The 16,134-nt window shown below is 56.1% G+C and overlaps 1 long non-coding RNA gene across 1 annotated transcript; it reads right to left on the minus strand.

Moving 5' to 3' along the window:
* Nucleotides 1-9,158: 9,158 nt before the first annotated feature.
* LOC136788682 (uncharacterized) lies at nt 9,159-10,853 on the minus strand. The gene is made up of 3 exons (XR_010827321.1): nt 10,582-10,853; nt 10,072-10,110; nt 9,159-9,972 (listed from the first exon to the last, which is right to left on the minus strand). It is a non-coding gene; the product is annotated as an uncharacterized lncRNA (long non-coding RNA).
* Nucleotides 10,854-16,134: the final 5,281 nt, after the last annotated feature.

Genomic DNA, 16,134 nt, shown 5'->3' on the forward strand with positions numbered 1-16,134 from the left:
ACAGCTGGAGAGCAGCTCTCTCTCTAGGGGCTCCCTTGGAGGAGAGGGAACACTCCCATGGGGGAACCACTCCAGAGCCATGCCCTGCCTGCTGCAGCATAAAGATAAAGCCTCAGCACTGTCCACGTCCCTTCTGCCCACACCACCCTGGGGCCGTGTCTCACCTGGCACAGACAGGGTCCAGGGAGCACTGAGAGCAGAGTTCCTCACCCAGTTGCTCTCATTCCTCTGCTGGTATCCACACGTGTACGTCCCGGCACTTCTCGAGGTGATCTTCACAACTAGAGGGTAGATGACTCTCCCATGCTGGGCTTTCAGGCTGTGCTCCTCCAACCCATTCTTGCAGAAGACAACTCGTGTAGCAGGAAACTGAGCATCAATGGTACATTGAAAGAAAACTATTTCCCCCTCCTGGGCCCTGGAAGTGTTGAGGAACAGGACTGGAGCCTGGTAGTTACCTGGAGAGAAGGCACAGGGGTTCCCCAGGCAAGCGTTAGTGATTGCTGGGTGGCAAAACCGCCTGCATGCCAAGGCTGGAAGAGTCTGATCTCCTGGGGTTTACTGCGGGAATTGTGAGGGAATAATCCCCTTCTCTCTTCCCATCTCCTTCCCCAGGGCACATTCATTTTTGGGACCCACCTCCATGCTCCCGAAATCCTGGGGAGCTGCAGATGTCCTGGGTGGTCACTCCAGCACCTGCAGCATGGGGCAGAGAGGGCTTTGCTTAGAGGGGCAGTGACCTCCTGCCTTCCCCAAAACAACTCTGCCCCACAGTGCTGTACGACTGCCCCGCACACGCTGTCCCCATCCTCCCCTGTGCCCACCTCGGGCCTGTCCTGCCCCCAGCAGCAGCCCTCCAGCCCTCAGCCCCCACGCCCAGCAATGCCCCAACTCACAGAGCGCCAGCAGCAGGACGGCAGGGCCAGAAGGAGACAGCCTTGCCCATGGCGCCTGCCCCAGCATCTTTTGGGGCGCTGCTTTTGGGGAGCACCGTCTGCTTCAGGTGTCTGCTCTGCTCTGAGCTGGGGACGGTGGGACAGAGGCTTGCAGTGCAGCTGGGACCTGTCCTGTGGGCTTTCTGTGGCCGCCTGAGCCTGGCTCACACTAAGCATCTCTCTCATCAGCAGGGCCCTGCCTCAGTCCCTGCTACATCCGCTGCTTTTGTTGAGCCCCCACTGTTATTTCTGTCCTCTCAGACACCGCAACTCTCTGGTTTTACGTGTATCTCAAGGGCAGTATTCTTCCTACAGAGGCCTCCTGCCCCTTGTCCCCTTGCCAGATTTGGCTCATAGTTTTGCAGCTCTCCATCAGGCTAGCAAACATCTGCAGCGGCTCCCAAATCCTTTTCCATCCCTTCCACACACATGTGGGCACAGCACTGCTGCATCCCCTGCCGATGCTCAGCCCCTGTACTCTTGTTGCTTGTGCAAGGCTGTGCTGCCTGAGCCCCTCTGCCTGCCAGCGGCTCCATGGGGAGACCTGCTGCTGCAGCCTTATGCCCTGTACAGAAGGGAAGTCACTTAAACTCCATGTCTTGGGGGTGTCTGGCAAGGAGACACTCCTCAACCTGGTGCGCTCCACAGACTACTGCCCGCTGCTGATCTTCCAGACAGGTGGGGAGGAAGCTGCGTCCTGCAGTCTGAGGGGAATGAAGGAAGACTTCAAGGCCTTGGGACGGTTGGTGAAAGAGTCAGGGATGCAAATACCTTTCTCTTCCCTCCTTCCAATCTAGGGTGATGACGTGGGACGGAATAGAAGGATCCGGTCCATAAATGCTTGGCTCCATGACTGGTGCTACAGGCCCGGCTTAGGGTTGTTTGGTAATGGCTGGGTTTATAAGACACCAGGCCTGAGAGTACTACGCGGGAAATGTTTATCTCACAGGGGCAAAAGGGTTCTGGGACAGCAATTAGCAGGGCTCATTTGGAGAGCTTTAAACTAGATCTGAAGGGGGATGGGGTTGCAGCTGGGCTTGCAGCGGTGGGGCAGTGCCCTCGCAGCAATGAAGACCGGGAGGCCTCCCACCCCCATGGGGTGCAATCGGCATGCTCAGCTTGCTCCCTGAAGTGCCTGGACACCAATGCACGTAGCATGGGGAATAAGCAGGAGGAGTCTTCTGTAAATTTACTGCCCAAATCTGTGGTTATCTCCATGCTTGCAGCCCCAAGTAGTGTGCCAAATAGAGCAATTGAGGTTTAAATCCAGTGGGCAGGCAAGCAGAACAAAGCTGCTTGCCCAGTCAAACCCCAATGGGATCAGGGCAAGAGAATCAAGAGGACAAAAGTTAGGAAATTGATGGGTTGATATAACTAGGGTGTATTAAGGGGTATATTAAGGGGTGCTGGTCTGGCTGGGATGGAGGTAACTTTCTCTGCAGTGGCCCATGCAGTGCTGTGCGCTGCACTTGTAGCTAGAACAGCACTGGTACCACACCAAGGATTTGTCTATTGCTGAACAGCGATGGCACAGCATCAAGACTATCTCCAACCCCACCACCAGAGCCAGTAGGTCTGGGGGTGGGCAAGAGGTGGGGAGGGGACATCACCAGGGCAGCTGCCCTAAACCGACCAAGGGGTTTTCCATAGCACAGGGATTCACACTCAGCAATAGTAGGTGGGAAAGGGGGAGGAGAGGGGGGTCTCTCATTATGATTAAGTCTGTCCTCCCAAACAACTGCTATGCACATCAAGGCCTTGCTTCCCCACGCATGGTCCAACACTGCTCGTTGATGGGAAGTAGAGGACAATTTCTTTTTCTCTCTCCGTTCTTCTGCATGGCCTTTACTTATTTTTCCCCTCTTAATTTTCCCTTTAATTAAATTATCCTTCTCTGGACCTGTGAGCCTGTTTTGTTCTTTCCAACACACTTCCTTATTTTCTTTTTCCAACGAAGGAAGCTGGAAAGTGATTGTGATGGAGTTCAGCAGCCCAGCAAAATAAAACCATCAGGTAAGGAAAGAGGGAAGAAAAGAACAACAACAAAAAAACAACATAGGCCAAAAAGGAGAGAGGCAAAATGTTATCGCTCACCACTACCTGGCTCACGACGCTGTCCCTGAGCATGGCATCCCCTGCAGAATGGCCCCCCTTAGAAATGGCAGAAAAGGTGAAGATTCAGGGAAAGAACCCAGTGCCTCCTTGCCAGACGTCCCCACGACATGGAGTTTAAGTGACTCCCTTCCTGCACGGGACACAGGCTGCAGCACCAGGTCTCCCCATGGAGCCGCTGGCAGGCAGAGGGGCTCAGGCAGCACAGCCTTGCACAAGCAACAAGAGTACAGGGGCTGAGCATCGGCAGGGGATGCAGCAGTGCTGTGCCCACGTGGGTGTGGAAGGGATGGAAAAGGATTTGGGAGAGGCTGCAGATGTTTGCTAGCCTGATGGAGAGCTGCAAAACTATGAGCCAAATCTGGCAAGGGGACAAGGGGCAGGAGGCCTCTGTAGGAAGAATACTGCCCTTGAGATACACGTAAAACCAGAGAGTTGCGGTGTCTGAGAGGACAGAAATAACAGTGGGGGCTCAACAAAAGCAGCGGATGTAGCAGGGACTGAGGCAGGGCCCCGCTGATGAGAGAGATGCTTAGTGTGAGCCAGGCTCAGGCGGCCACAGAAAGCCCACAGGACAGGTCCCAGCTGCACTGCAAGCCTCTGTCCCACCGTCCCCAGCTCAGAGCAAAGCAGACACCTGAAGCAGACGGTGCTCCCCAAAAGCAGCGCCCCAAAAGATGCTGGGGCAGGCGCCATGGGCAAGGCTGTCTCCTTCTGGCCCTGCCGTCCTGCTGCTGGCGCTCTGTGAGTTGGGGCATTGCTGGGCGTGGGGGCTGAGGGCTGGAGGGCTGCTGCTGGGGGCAGGACAGGGCCGTGGTGGGCACAGGGGAGGATGGGGACAGCATGTGCGGGGCAGGCGTGCAGCAGTGTGGGGCAGAGTTGTTTTGGGGAAGGCAGAAGGTCACTGCCCCTCTAAGCAAAGCCCTCTCTGCCCCATGCTGCAGGTGCTGGAGTGACCACCCAGGACATCTGCAGCTCCCCAGGATTTTGGGAGCATGGAGGTGGGTCCCAAAAATGAATGTGTCCTGGGGGAGGAGACGGGAAGAGAGAAGGGGATTATTCCCTAACAATTCCCCCTTGTAAACCCCAGGAGATCAGACACTTCCAGCCTTGCCATGCAGGTGGTTTTGCCACCCAGCAATCACTAACGCTTGCCTGGGGAATCCCTGTGCCTTCCCTCCAGGTAACGACCAGGCTCCAGTCCTGTTCCTCAACACTTCCAGGGCCCAGGAGGGGGAAACAGTTCTGGTTCAGTGTGTCATTAATGTTCAGTTTCCTGTGACACGAGTTGTCTTCTGCAAGAATGGGCTGGAGGAGCACAGCCTGAAAGCCCAGCAGGGAAGGCTCATCTACGCTCTGGTCCTGAACATCACCTCAAGAAGTGCCGGGACGTACACGTGTGGGTACCAGCAGAAGAACAAGAGAAACTGGGTGAGGAGCTCTGCTCTCAGTGCTCCCTGGACCCTGTCTGTGCCAGGTGAGACACAGCCCCAAGGTGGTGAGGGCAGAAGAGTTAGAAACACCACTGAGTCTGGAGCTGTGTGCTGCAGCAGGCAGGACATGGCTCTGGTGTGGTGCCCCCTTAGGAGGGTTCCCTCCCCTCCAATGGAGCCCCTACAGAGAGAGCTGCTCTCAAGGGCTGCCCCTGTCCGTGCAGCAGCACCTCTGCTGAGACATGGTGCTGTGCAGGGCCCATGCACAGACAGCAAGAGCTGGGGATGTGGATGGATGCTGGGCTGAGCCAGGGATGCTCCAAGGTCTGCCCTGTAAATTGACGAGCCTAATGCAGGGGAAGTGGGGTGATTGTCATGAGATAGGCTATAACCTGTACGTCAGCGATAGTGTGGGATGGTTCCAGAAGGGAGACCACAGTGGTGCTGGTTTGAGACACAGGGGCAGAAAGGTGCCTGCTCAGCAAGAACAAACAGTAAGAAAATGGGCTCGGGTGCGGTGGTGCCCGAGGTCTTGGCCCCACTAAGAAAACCACACTTTGCTCCAAGGTGCAGGTGCTGGTGAGACCAACAAGGACATCCACAGCTCCCCAGGTGAGGATGAAAATGCGGGTGTGCCAGCTGCATGGGCACGTCCTGCTCCCTGCCTCTCCCCATCACACCCCGCTGCCCTCACACCCTCTCTCCCCCAGCTCCCCATGCCCGGCTCCCGCACGCCCTCCCCACAGGCACGGCGCTGGCAGTGGCGGCCGTCGGCCTCGTCCTCCTGGCTGCAGGCAGCTGGTTTGCCATCAGGAAAGGTGAGGGAGTGGGGGAAGGCGGGGGGAAAGGCTGAGGCCGTGGGGGTCCTGCTGCGGGGCTGGTGCAGGGGGAAAGGCGGTGGGGGGGTCCTGGGGGTGCGCAGCTGGGGCAGACGGTGCGTGGGGGCGATGGCTGTGGGCAGCCCAGCTGGGGAGGCTGCTGAGGGAGCTGGGGAGCTTCAGCCTTCGTCCCCCAGCCCCGAGACGGGAGCCAGGGCTGGGCAGCAACTTGGCCTGCGCACCTCAGCCACTGTTCTTCTTGCAGGTGCCTGCAGAGGGAGATGCCCAAGGTGAGCACCAAGGGCTCCTGGCTGGGGGGTTTGCAGGAGGGAGTCGTGGGCATGGCGGGGCCCTGGGGTGCTCCTTGGCCAGGGGCAGTGTTGTCTTTGTGTATGGCTGTATTCCCCATGCTGGAGGCAGGGAAGACGGGTCTTCTCATGAGCTCGACTCCAGCTCAACAACTCATGTTGGAAAGCGCCACCCAAAGCAGCTCTAACAGTGCCCCTTCTCCAGAAGCATACACCCCAGAACCATTCCTATTCCTCTCCAGGCAGCAGCACATTGACAGCCCCGAGACAGAAGACAACAACAACGGCGAAGTCCAGTGTGAGTACTGCCTCCTCCCTCGGGGGAAGCCATACACCCCTCTGACCGTGGGCATCCCATGCACCTGTCCATAAAATCCCAACACTTCATTTCCCACTGGGACATACAAAATCCCTGCCTGTTCATCAAGGCCAGGTTTCTCTCCAGCACCTCACGTCCTGCTTCCTTGCATGCGGAGCGCAGCTGCTGCCTGCACAAGGGACATGGCAGCATCCCAGTGCTCCCAGGGACAAAGCCCATTTCCTTGGGGGTAGTCCTTTCCCAACCTCTCCGGCCTCAAGTTGCAATTCCCCTGCTCCAGCCTCTGCTTTTCTCTCTTCTTATATTTTCTATCACAGGGATATCTTCTTACAAGAGCAGTCCAAAGCAAAGCACAGCAATGAAGGCTGTGGCTGTGTACTTGCACTGCTGGACAAAATATCTTATAGCTCGCTCTGAAACCACAGGCAGCAGCCAAGGGAGGATGTTGTGGCTGGGCGACAGGCTATAGATATATCCCCACCCGACGTGCACCTCGCTCGAGTTGCAGCACGACCTTGTTTTCCCACGCCTGCACAGAGCAGCTCGCAAGGTGTGCTGGCTGTGCAAAGAGAGGAGATGCCACAGAATGCTGGAAATACACCAAAAAGCATCTCTGCTCCAGCGCTGCTTGGTGCACATCCCAGAGGAGGGGGATGGGAGGGGAAATGGGGTCGGGCATTGAGTGCTGACCCGAGGCAGCTGATGCCAAAAGACAGCGTGGGTCTCAGTCCCCCTCCAACGGGCAGCAAGGGCTCATGGTGTGTATTTTTTCCCCCACAGACTCCACCATCGCCCACGTTCGACGGGACAGGGTGAGTCGTGGCTCAGCTGTGCACAGCTCCTTTCTGCACTCCTGCAGCCTGCTGCCTGCTCGTTGTGCAGGGCTCACAGGCAGCAGCTGAAGTAACAGGGCTTTCTTTTCCCCCTAAAGCCTCCTCCCGTGCAGCAGATGAGCGACACCACGACGTATGCCACGGTGACCCGCACCCAGACCCGATAGCGCTGCCACAGGGCAAGGGCACAGGAGCCTTGCCCACGGCTGCCTTTGCTCTCTTGCAGAGGGCTCCTGCAGCCGTGAGGTGGGGCTGGGGGGTGCACTTTGGGCTTCTTTGGGGTTTGCTGTCACAGGGAATGGCTGTGTGTGTCTAGCCAAGAGGAGGTAGGACTCATTTCTCTCTTTGTAATACATTAAGACCTCTAATATATACCAGGTACATGAAATGATAGTGTGAGTGAAAACTTTTTCCTGTGCTCAGTGGAAAATGTGTATACATAAACTGTATGATAAAGTCACGGGGGTGCTCTTCTACCCACCCACAGAGATGCACATTTGGACCTACAGGGACAGATAGCACTGCAGAGATGTGCTCGCATGTGTGTGCCAATTGGTGTGTGCACTGAAGATTTGGTTTGGTTAGAGGATAAATAAACATCTCTAACTTTGTGTTCTTGATGGCACCGAAGTCTCATGCAGCCACATAGGGAATTGGACAGAGTAGACAGACACCGAGACACAAAAGTGTGATGGTGTCAACCTGAAGGGATGTGAAGCGCCTTGCAGACAGACCTTGCCGAGAAGAACTACACCAGCTCCTTGTGTTTGGGGTGGCTTTATTGACAGCTGGCAGCTCGGCCGGGCTTTCCCCAGTGTTCTCTGCCTCTCTCAGAGAACCAGCGGCATCGCCTCTCACTCGCTCAGCTTTTGGCATCCAGTGGGTGTTGAGAGCAGATGGCTTGAGAGAGCTGCAAAACACAAGCCAGAACAAGGAGTAGCCTTGCTCTCCCGCTGCCCACCATGGGGAGATGCTGGGAGCATGGAAGGAGGGGGATTCAGCCAGCACACAGCCACGGGAAGCTCCCAGGTTCCTGCCATCGGATGCACTTTTGGCTTGCATTTGCTCTCCAACAGCCTGCCCTCTTGCAGCCATCATGTGCACGCTCAGCCTGCAAGGCTGGGCTTGGGCTGCACTCACCTTCACTCTGCCCATCTCATCCACGTTGGCATCTGGAGGGAGAACCTGAGTTAGTGTCCAGCCACACGCAGCAGGTAGGGCTTCCCCACCCCTCACCACAATTGCTCTCATGGCCACGGCTTGCCATTGCAAAGGCATCACCACTTCACACAGTGCCTAGAAGAGATGAGTGAAGAAGGGACTGGCACTTACAGTAATGGCTGGGGTCAGCAGAAGGGTCCTCAGCCCTGCCAGCACCATGGAGAGGCCTAGAGAGAGCAGAGGGAAAAGGTGCTGAAGGTCCTCAACAACACTTCCACAACCCCCCTAGTTCTGGGGGGTGTGTGTGCTGAGAAGGAGAGCACCCCAGGGCCCTGCAGTGCCCACGACTCCCTCCTGCAAACCCCCCAGCCAGGAGCCCTTGGTGCTCACCTTGGGCATCTCCCTCTGCAGGCACCTGCAAGAAGAACAGTGGCTGAGGTGCGCAGGCCAAGTTGCTGCCCAGCCCTGGCTCCCGTCTCGGGGCTGGGGGACGAAGGCTGAAGCTCCCCAGCTCCCTCAGCAGCCTCCCCAGCTGGGCTGCCCACAGCCATCGCCCCCACGCACCGTCTGCCCCAGCCGCGCACCCCCAGGACCCCCCCACCGCCTTTCCCCCTGCACCAGCCCCGCAGCAGGACCCCCACGGCCTCAGCCTTTCCCCCCGCCTTCCCCCACTCCCTCACCTTTCCTGATGGCAAACCAGCTGCCTGCAGCCAGGAGGACGAGGCCGACGGCCGCCACTGCCAGCGCCGTGCCTGTGGGGAGGGCGTGCGGGAGCCGGGCATGGGGAGCTGGGGGAGAGAGGGTGTGAGGGCAGCGGGGTGTGATGGGGAGAGGCAGGGGGCAGGACGTGTCCATGCAGCTGGCACACCTCCTGCCTGGTGAAGCTCCTGCATGTCCCCATGCCCTGGGGATGGCAGGTTGGCAGGCCCACTCCCCATGCTGGGGGTTCTGGGATAGCAGGAGGGAATCACTCACCTGGGGGCGATGGGCTTGCTGGGGAGTGCACAGTGCACCCAGCTCCTTCCCAGACTGAGCCTCAGCCCCATGGGCACATCCAGCCACCGACAGCCAGCACCATCCACAGGGGAGGCGTAATAGTGGCCACGGCTGCTTGGCCAACATGGGCCACCACGGATGTGGTGTCTAAATTCTTTCGTGAGTGGTTAAGAATGGCATGGCCGAGGTGTGCCTGTCAATTAAATTTGGCACCACCACCCTCATCTTTCTGTGGTTCTGGGAGCTAGAGGTTCTGGGAGCTAGAGGATCACACAATCACAGAATGGCCAAGGCTGGAAGGGACCTCTGAAGGTCATCTAGTCCAACCTTCTGCTGAGCAGGATCACCTAGAGCTCACAGGAAGGCATCCAGGTGGGCTTGGAATATCTCCAGAGAAGGAGACTCCACAACCTCTCTGGGCAGCCTGTTCCAGTGCTCTGTCACCCTCCCAGTAAAGAAGTGCCCCTCATATTCAGATGGAACTTTCTGTGCTTCAGTTTGAGCCCGTTGCCTCTCGCCCTTTCCCTGGGCACAACCGAAAAGAGACCAGCTCCATCCTCTCGACACCCTCCCCTCAGATATTTATATACATTAATGAGGTTTCCTCTCATGAGGAACATTCTCAGAGGGAATGTTCCCATGGGAGAACTACCCCAGAGCCATGCCCTGCCTGCTGCAGCACACAGCTCCAGCCTCAGCACAGCCATGTGGTGGCAAGTGCCTTCGTCCCTTCTGACCCCTTCAGCCCAGGGCCGTGTCTCACCGGGGACATCCAGGATGCGGCCAACACTGAGGGCAGAGCTCTTCATCTGTTTCATCTCAGTCCTCTGCTGGTACCCACATGTATATCTTCCTGCGCTTCTTGACGTGATGTTCAGGACCATAGAGTAGCTCAGCTGCCCTTGCTGGGCTTTCTGGCTGTACACCTCCACCCCATCCTTGCAGAAGATGATTCGTCTGACGGGTGACACCACATGGAGAAAACACTGGAGTACAGCTGTGGTACCTGGCTGAGCAGAACTTGTGCTGAGTTGGAGAGCAGGAGCCGGGAGATCCCCTGGAGGAGACACAGCAGTGAAGGGCTGCCACAGGGCAGAGCTCACAGAGGTTGGGCTTCAAAGTGCCCTGGGTCTGGGAGGAAAGGACTCACGAGTACCTGGGGAGCTGCAGATGTCCTGGGAGGTCAAGCTGGCGGCTGTGCCAAGGGGCAGAGAGAGATTTGCTGAGAGGGGCAGCGTCCAGGCTCATCCAGATGCCCCTGCCCACATCCTCACTGCTAAGCAGGCACCATCACACCTGCATGTTCTCATGCTGTATCTCTTCAATATCCCCTCAAACAATGTCAATCCCAATCCCATTTTTGTGGATTTCTTGTTCCAGGAAAGTCCCAAAGCTCCGTAAAGAACCCAGCTGTCCTAGAGTCTCAAAGTAACACTCCAGACAATTTATGGTGCTGGGGAAGCATGCCCCTTGCTCAGATCTGTATCATAGATGGAGGAAGCAATCCCCTTCCTGCATTCCCCAAAGGCAACTCTGCCCCAGAGTGCAGCACGCCTGCCCCGCACACGCTGACCCCATCCTCCCCTGTGCCCACCACGGGCCTGTCCTGCCCCCAGCACCAGCCCTGCAGCCCTCAGCCCCCACGCCCAGCAATGCCCCAACTCACAGAGCGCCAGCAGCAGGACGGCAGGGCCAGAAGGAGACAGCCTTGCCCATGGCGCCTGCCCCAGCATCTTTTGGGGCGCTGCTTTTGGGGAGCACCGTCTGCTTCAGGTGTCTGCTTTGCTCTGAGCTGGGGACGGTGGGACAGAGGCTTGCAGTGCAGCTGGGACCTGTCCTGTGGGCTTTCTGTGGCCGCCTGAGCCTGGCCCACACTAAGCATCTCTCTCATGAGCGGGGCCCTGCCTCATCCCCTGCTACATCCGCTGCTTTTGTTGAGCCCCCACTGTTATTTCTGTCCTCTCAGACACCGCAACTCGTGCTGTTTTTAAGTGTATCTCAAGGGCAGTATTCTTCCTACAGAGGCCTCTTGTCCCTTGTCCCCTTGCCAGATTTGGCTCATAGTTTTGCAGCTCTCCATCAGGCTAGCAAACATCTGCAGCGGCTCCCAAATCCTTTTCCATCCCTTCCACACGCATGTGGGCACAGCACTGCTGCATCCCCTGCCGATGCTCAGCCCCTGTACTCTTGTTGCTTGTGCAAGGCTGTGCTGCCTGAGCCCCTCTGCCTGCCAGCGGCTCCATGGGGAGACCTGGTGCTGCAGCCTGTGTCCCGTGCAGGAAGGGAGTCACTTAAACACCACGTCTTGGGGGTGTCTGGCAAGGAGGCACTGGCTCCTTTCCCCAAGTCTCTGCCTTTCCTACCCTTTCGGAGTGCACCTGGAAACACGCTCCTTGCTGTTGAAAAAAGAGCACTTTGTGCCACTGGATGGTCATGAGCCAGCTAGTGGTAACATTTTGCCTCTCTCCTTTTTGGCCTATTGTTGGTTTTTTATCTCTTTTCCTTATCTGATGATGGTTTTATTTTGCTGGGCTGCTGAACTCCACCACAACCACTCTCTCACTTCCCCTCGTCGGAAGAGGAAAGTAAGAAAGTGTGTTGGAACGAGCAAAACAGACTCACGGGTCGAGAGAAGGATAATTTAATTAAAGGGAACAAAAGAACAGAAAAACAAGCAAAGGCCATGCAGAAGAACGGAGAGAGAAAAAGAAATCGTCCTCTACTTCCCATCAACGAGCAGTGTTGGACCATGCGTGGGGAAGCAAGGCCTTGATGTGCATAGCAGTTGTTTGGGAGGACAGACTTATTCATAATGAGATACCCCCTTCTCCTTCCCCTTTCCCACCTACTATTGCTGAGTGTGAATCCCTGTGCTATGGAAAACCCCTTTGGTCGGTTTAGGGCAGCTGCCCTGGTGATGTCCCCTCCCCACCTCTTGCCCACCCCCAGACCTACTGGCTCTGGTGGTGGGGTTGGAGATAGTCTTGATGCTGTGCCACGGCTGCTCAGCAATAGACAAATCCTTGGTGTGGTCCCATTGTGGTTCTAGCTACAAGTGCAGCGCACAGCACTGCATGGGCCACTGCAAGGAAAAGTTACCTCCATCCCAGCCAGACCCAGCACTCCTTAATATACTCTAGTTATATCTACCCATCTATTTCCTAACTTTTGTCTTCTTGATTCTCTTGCCCTGATCCCACTGGGGTTTGACTGGGCAAGCAGCTTTGTTCTGCTTGCCTGCCCACTGGATTTAAACCTCAATTGCTCTATTTGGCACACTACTTGGGGCTGCAAGCGTGGAGATAACCACAGATTTGGGCAGTAAATTTACAGAAGACTCCTCTTTGTTCTATTTGTTTAACAAGTACTTTTTGGGATGGTGATGTATTTGCACTAGATGATCTTTCAGGGTCCCATCCAATCCCCAACATTCTGTGATTCTGTTGATTCTGTGCTACCAGAGCATTTCCAGAGAAGCCCCCCTTCCCTCCCCTCGGTAGCCTCTTTCAAGGGCTACCAATCAGACAGCTTTGCCCACTCATTGCCAGTTGGGATCATTTCAGCCTGCAGTGCAGACAACAGTTGGGATCCCCCAGTCCCTCCAGAAATACAGAGGGGTTCTGCCTCCGATAACCTGATGGCAGTAGGGTCCTCTGTGTGCCAGTGTCTATCAGAGCCTCGCACTCCCATGGGTCTCATGTGCAAGGCCTTTGCATCCACACTGTCCAGTCAATGCCATTGACCATTTTCTCCACATGGCTGGTGGCAGGGACCTTCTAGTCCTGCTCAGAGTGGCCATTACTTCGTCCTAGCAAATGCAAACAGGAGAGTGGCCTAGCAATGTCTCCCTCCAGCTCCCTCAGCATCCTTGAGTGCATTCCGTTGTGGGAGTATTGCCATGGGGGTTGGCAAGCCCCATGGTTGGTGATAACATCGGACTCCTAATGATGAGGCCATGAGGAAGGTGAAGAAGTTAGAAGAAACAAAGAAGGCTGATTCAGGAGACTCCTTGCTGTCTCAAACTACTTGTTCTCCAACCATTAAGACATGGAAGTTGCTAAGTGTTTGCCATTGCCGAGCAAAGTTGTTAACCAATGACTAGTTAGTGGAAAAGTACTGCTGTAGAACTAATGGTATAAGAAGGGAGCCTGTCCTCAGTAAAGAAGTTGAAGTTATGTCCTCAATAAAGAGATGATGTTATGATCCTTAAAGAACCCTGGCCTCTGTGTGGTCATTACGTCACATTTCCTAGTTGCCTCCCTAAATCCTCTGACAACAGTCTTCTATTCCACCCAAGTGGCCGGACCCTTCTTCCATGATCTGTAGACTCTCCTCTTCCACTTGAGTTTGCCCAGCAGTTCCCTCTTTAACCATGCAGGTCTCCTGGCTCTCTTTCCTGACTTCCAACCTGTTGGGATGCTTGGATCTTGAGCTTGGAAGAAGCAGTCCTTGAACACTAACCAACCGTCTTGGGACCCTTTTCTGTCAGGTACCTAGTCCCATGGGATTTCCCCTAGCAATTGCGTGAAAAGGCCAAAGTTGTCCCTACTGAAGTCCAGGGCTGTGATTCTGCTCGGTATTCTGTTTCTGCCCCATGAGATCCTGAACTCCACCATCTCCTGGTCGCTTCAACCAAGGCTGCCCTCAACCTTCAGCCTTGAGAAGAGAAGACTGAGAGGACATCTTATCAATGTATACAAATACCTTAATTGTGGGAGAGAGTGGGATTTGGCCAACCTCTTTTCATTTGTTTGTGGGTATAGGACAAGGGGAATGGTCAAAAAATGGAGCACAGAAAGTTCCACACCAACATGCGAAAGAACTTCTTCACAGTGAGGGTGACAGAGCACTGGAACAGGCTGCCCAGGGAGGTTGTGGAGTCTCCTTCTTTGGAGATATTCAAGTCCCGTCTGGACACGTACCTGGGCAACCTGCTCTAGGGAAACTGCTTTGGCAGGGGGGTTGGACTCGATGATCTCTTGAGGTCCCTTCCAACCCCTACAATTCTGTGATTCTGTGGTTCTGTGATTCACCGTGTCAACCAGCCCCCATTGTTAGTGAGGACAAGATCCAGCAGCGCTCCTCTCCTAGTTGGCACGTCCACCATTTCCATCAGGAAGTTGTCATCAGTGCACTGGAGGAACCTCCTGGACTGCGGATGGCTGGCAGAGAAGGCCTTCCAGCAAATGTCAGGGTAGTTGAAATCCCCCACGATCACCAGGGCCTATGATCATGAGGCTGCTCTCAGCTGCCTGTAGAAGGCCTCACCAGCTTCCTCATCCTGGTCTGGTGGCCTGCAACAGACACCCATAACAGTATCCCCCATGCCAGCCTGCCCCTTAATTCTCATCCACAGACTCAACTCGCTCCTCATCCGCCCCTGGACAGTACTCACTACAATGGAGTTGCTCTCTCATGTGAAGAGCAACTGCGCCACCTCGCCTTGCTGGCCTGTCTTCCTGAGCAGGACACAGCCATCCATGACCACATTCCAGCCACGTGAGCTGTCGCACCATGTCTCTGTAATTGCCACCAGATCACAGTCTCTTGACCAAACACTGATTTCTAACTCCTCCTGCTTATTCCCCATGCTACGTGCATTGGTGTCCAGGCACTTCAGGGAGCGAGCTGAGCACGCAGATTTCACCCCATGGGGGTGGGAGGCCTCCCGGTCTTCATCGCTGTGGGGGCACTGCCCCACCACTGCAAGCCCAGCTACAACCCCATCCCCCTTCAGATCTAGTTTAAAGCTCTCCAAATGAGCCCTGCTAATTGCTGTCTCAGAACCCTTTTGCCTCTGTGAGATAAACATTTCCTGCATAGTACTCTCAGGCCTGGTGTCTTATAAACCCAGTCATTGGCAAAGAAGCCAAAGCTGGGCCTGTAGCACCAGTCACGGAACCAAGCATTTATGGACCGGATCCTTCTATTCTGTCCCACATCACCACCCCAGAAAGGAAGGAGGGAAGAGAAAGGGACTTGTTCTCCAGACTCTTTCACCAACTGTCCCAAGGCCTTGAAGTCTTCCTTCATTCCCCTCAGACTACGGGACGCAGCTTCCTCCCCACCTGTCTGGAAGATCAGCAGCGGGCAGTTGTCTGTGGAGCGCACCAGGCTGGGCATTGTCCTCGTGATAGCCCTGATTCAGACTCCAGGTAGACTGCAGACTTCCCTTTGATGAGGGTCAACGCTGCATATCGGGCCCTCTCTTCCTCTCAGAAGGGAATCTCCTTCTACTATTTCCCTTCTTTCTTGTCAGAGGCAGTCTTGAGGCACGGTGTTGACTGCTGATGTGACCTCATGGGCGAGCCTTCACCCACATCCCTACCTACCTCTCATTCAAGATCCAGGGCCTCAAACCTATCACGGAGGGGCATGTGGGGAAGCACGGTAGGTAGGGAGGGGGGTTGCCCGTGACGCCCAACTGGGACTCGCTTCCACCCCTCCTTGTCTTTTTGGAGCCCTCCCTCTGTCCAGCAACGACAGGGCAGGGGCTCCACCACCCTCTGGGGGGCATCCCCTGGGCGCCCTTCTCTCTGGAACACCAGGGAGTTACTCCACCAGGCAATCTCCTGCTCACATGCCCTGGTGCTCCCTAGTCTGCTCCTCAACCCGCTCCCACTGCTGTCCTGGGCCACCCCTGGAGAAGCAAGGGCCCAAAGTCCCCCTGTAACCTGTGGTTGGGTGCTGTGGCTGTGCCGGCTCCGAAGGGTCCAACCTCTACTACACAGAGCAGGAGGGCTTTGCGGGGACGATGCTGCCCCTGAGATACAGGTAAAAACAGAGCGTGCTGCGGTGTGTGAGAGGACAGAAATAACAGTGGGGGCTCAACAAAAGCAGCGGATGTAGCAGGGGCTGAGGCAGGGCCCTCACTGATGAGAGAGCCTCTGGCTGTGGGCCAGGCTTAGGCGGCCACAGAAAGCCCACAGCACAGGTCCCAGCTGCACTGCAAGCCTCTGTCCCACCGTCCCCAGCTCAGAGCAAAGCAGACACCTGAAGCAGACGGTGCTCCCCAAAAGCAGCGCCCCAAAAGATGCTGGGGCAGGCGCCATGGGCAAGGCTGTCTCCTTCTGGCCCTGCCGTCCTGCTGCTGGCGCTCTGTGAGTTGGGGCATTGCTGGGCGTGGGGGCTGAGGGCTGGAGGGCTGCTGCTGGGGGCAGGACAGGCCCGTGGTGGGCACAGGGGAGGATGGGGACAGCGTGTGTGGGGCAGGCGTGCT

Source organism: Anser cygnoides, chromosome W (genome assembly GCF_040182565.1).
Source record: "Anser cygnoides isolate HZ-2024a breed goose chromosome W, Taihu_goose_T2T_genome, whole genome shotgun sequence".
Taxonomy (NCBI): Eukaryota; Metazoa; Chordata; class Aves; order Anseriformes; family Anatidae; genus Anser; species Anser cygnoides.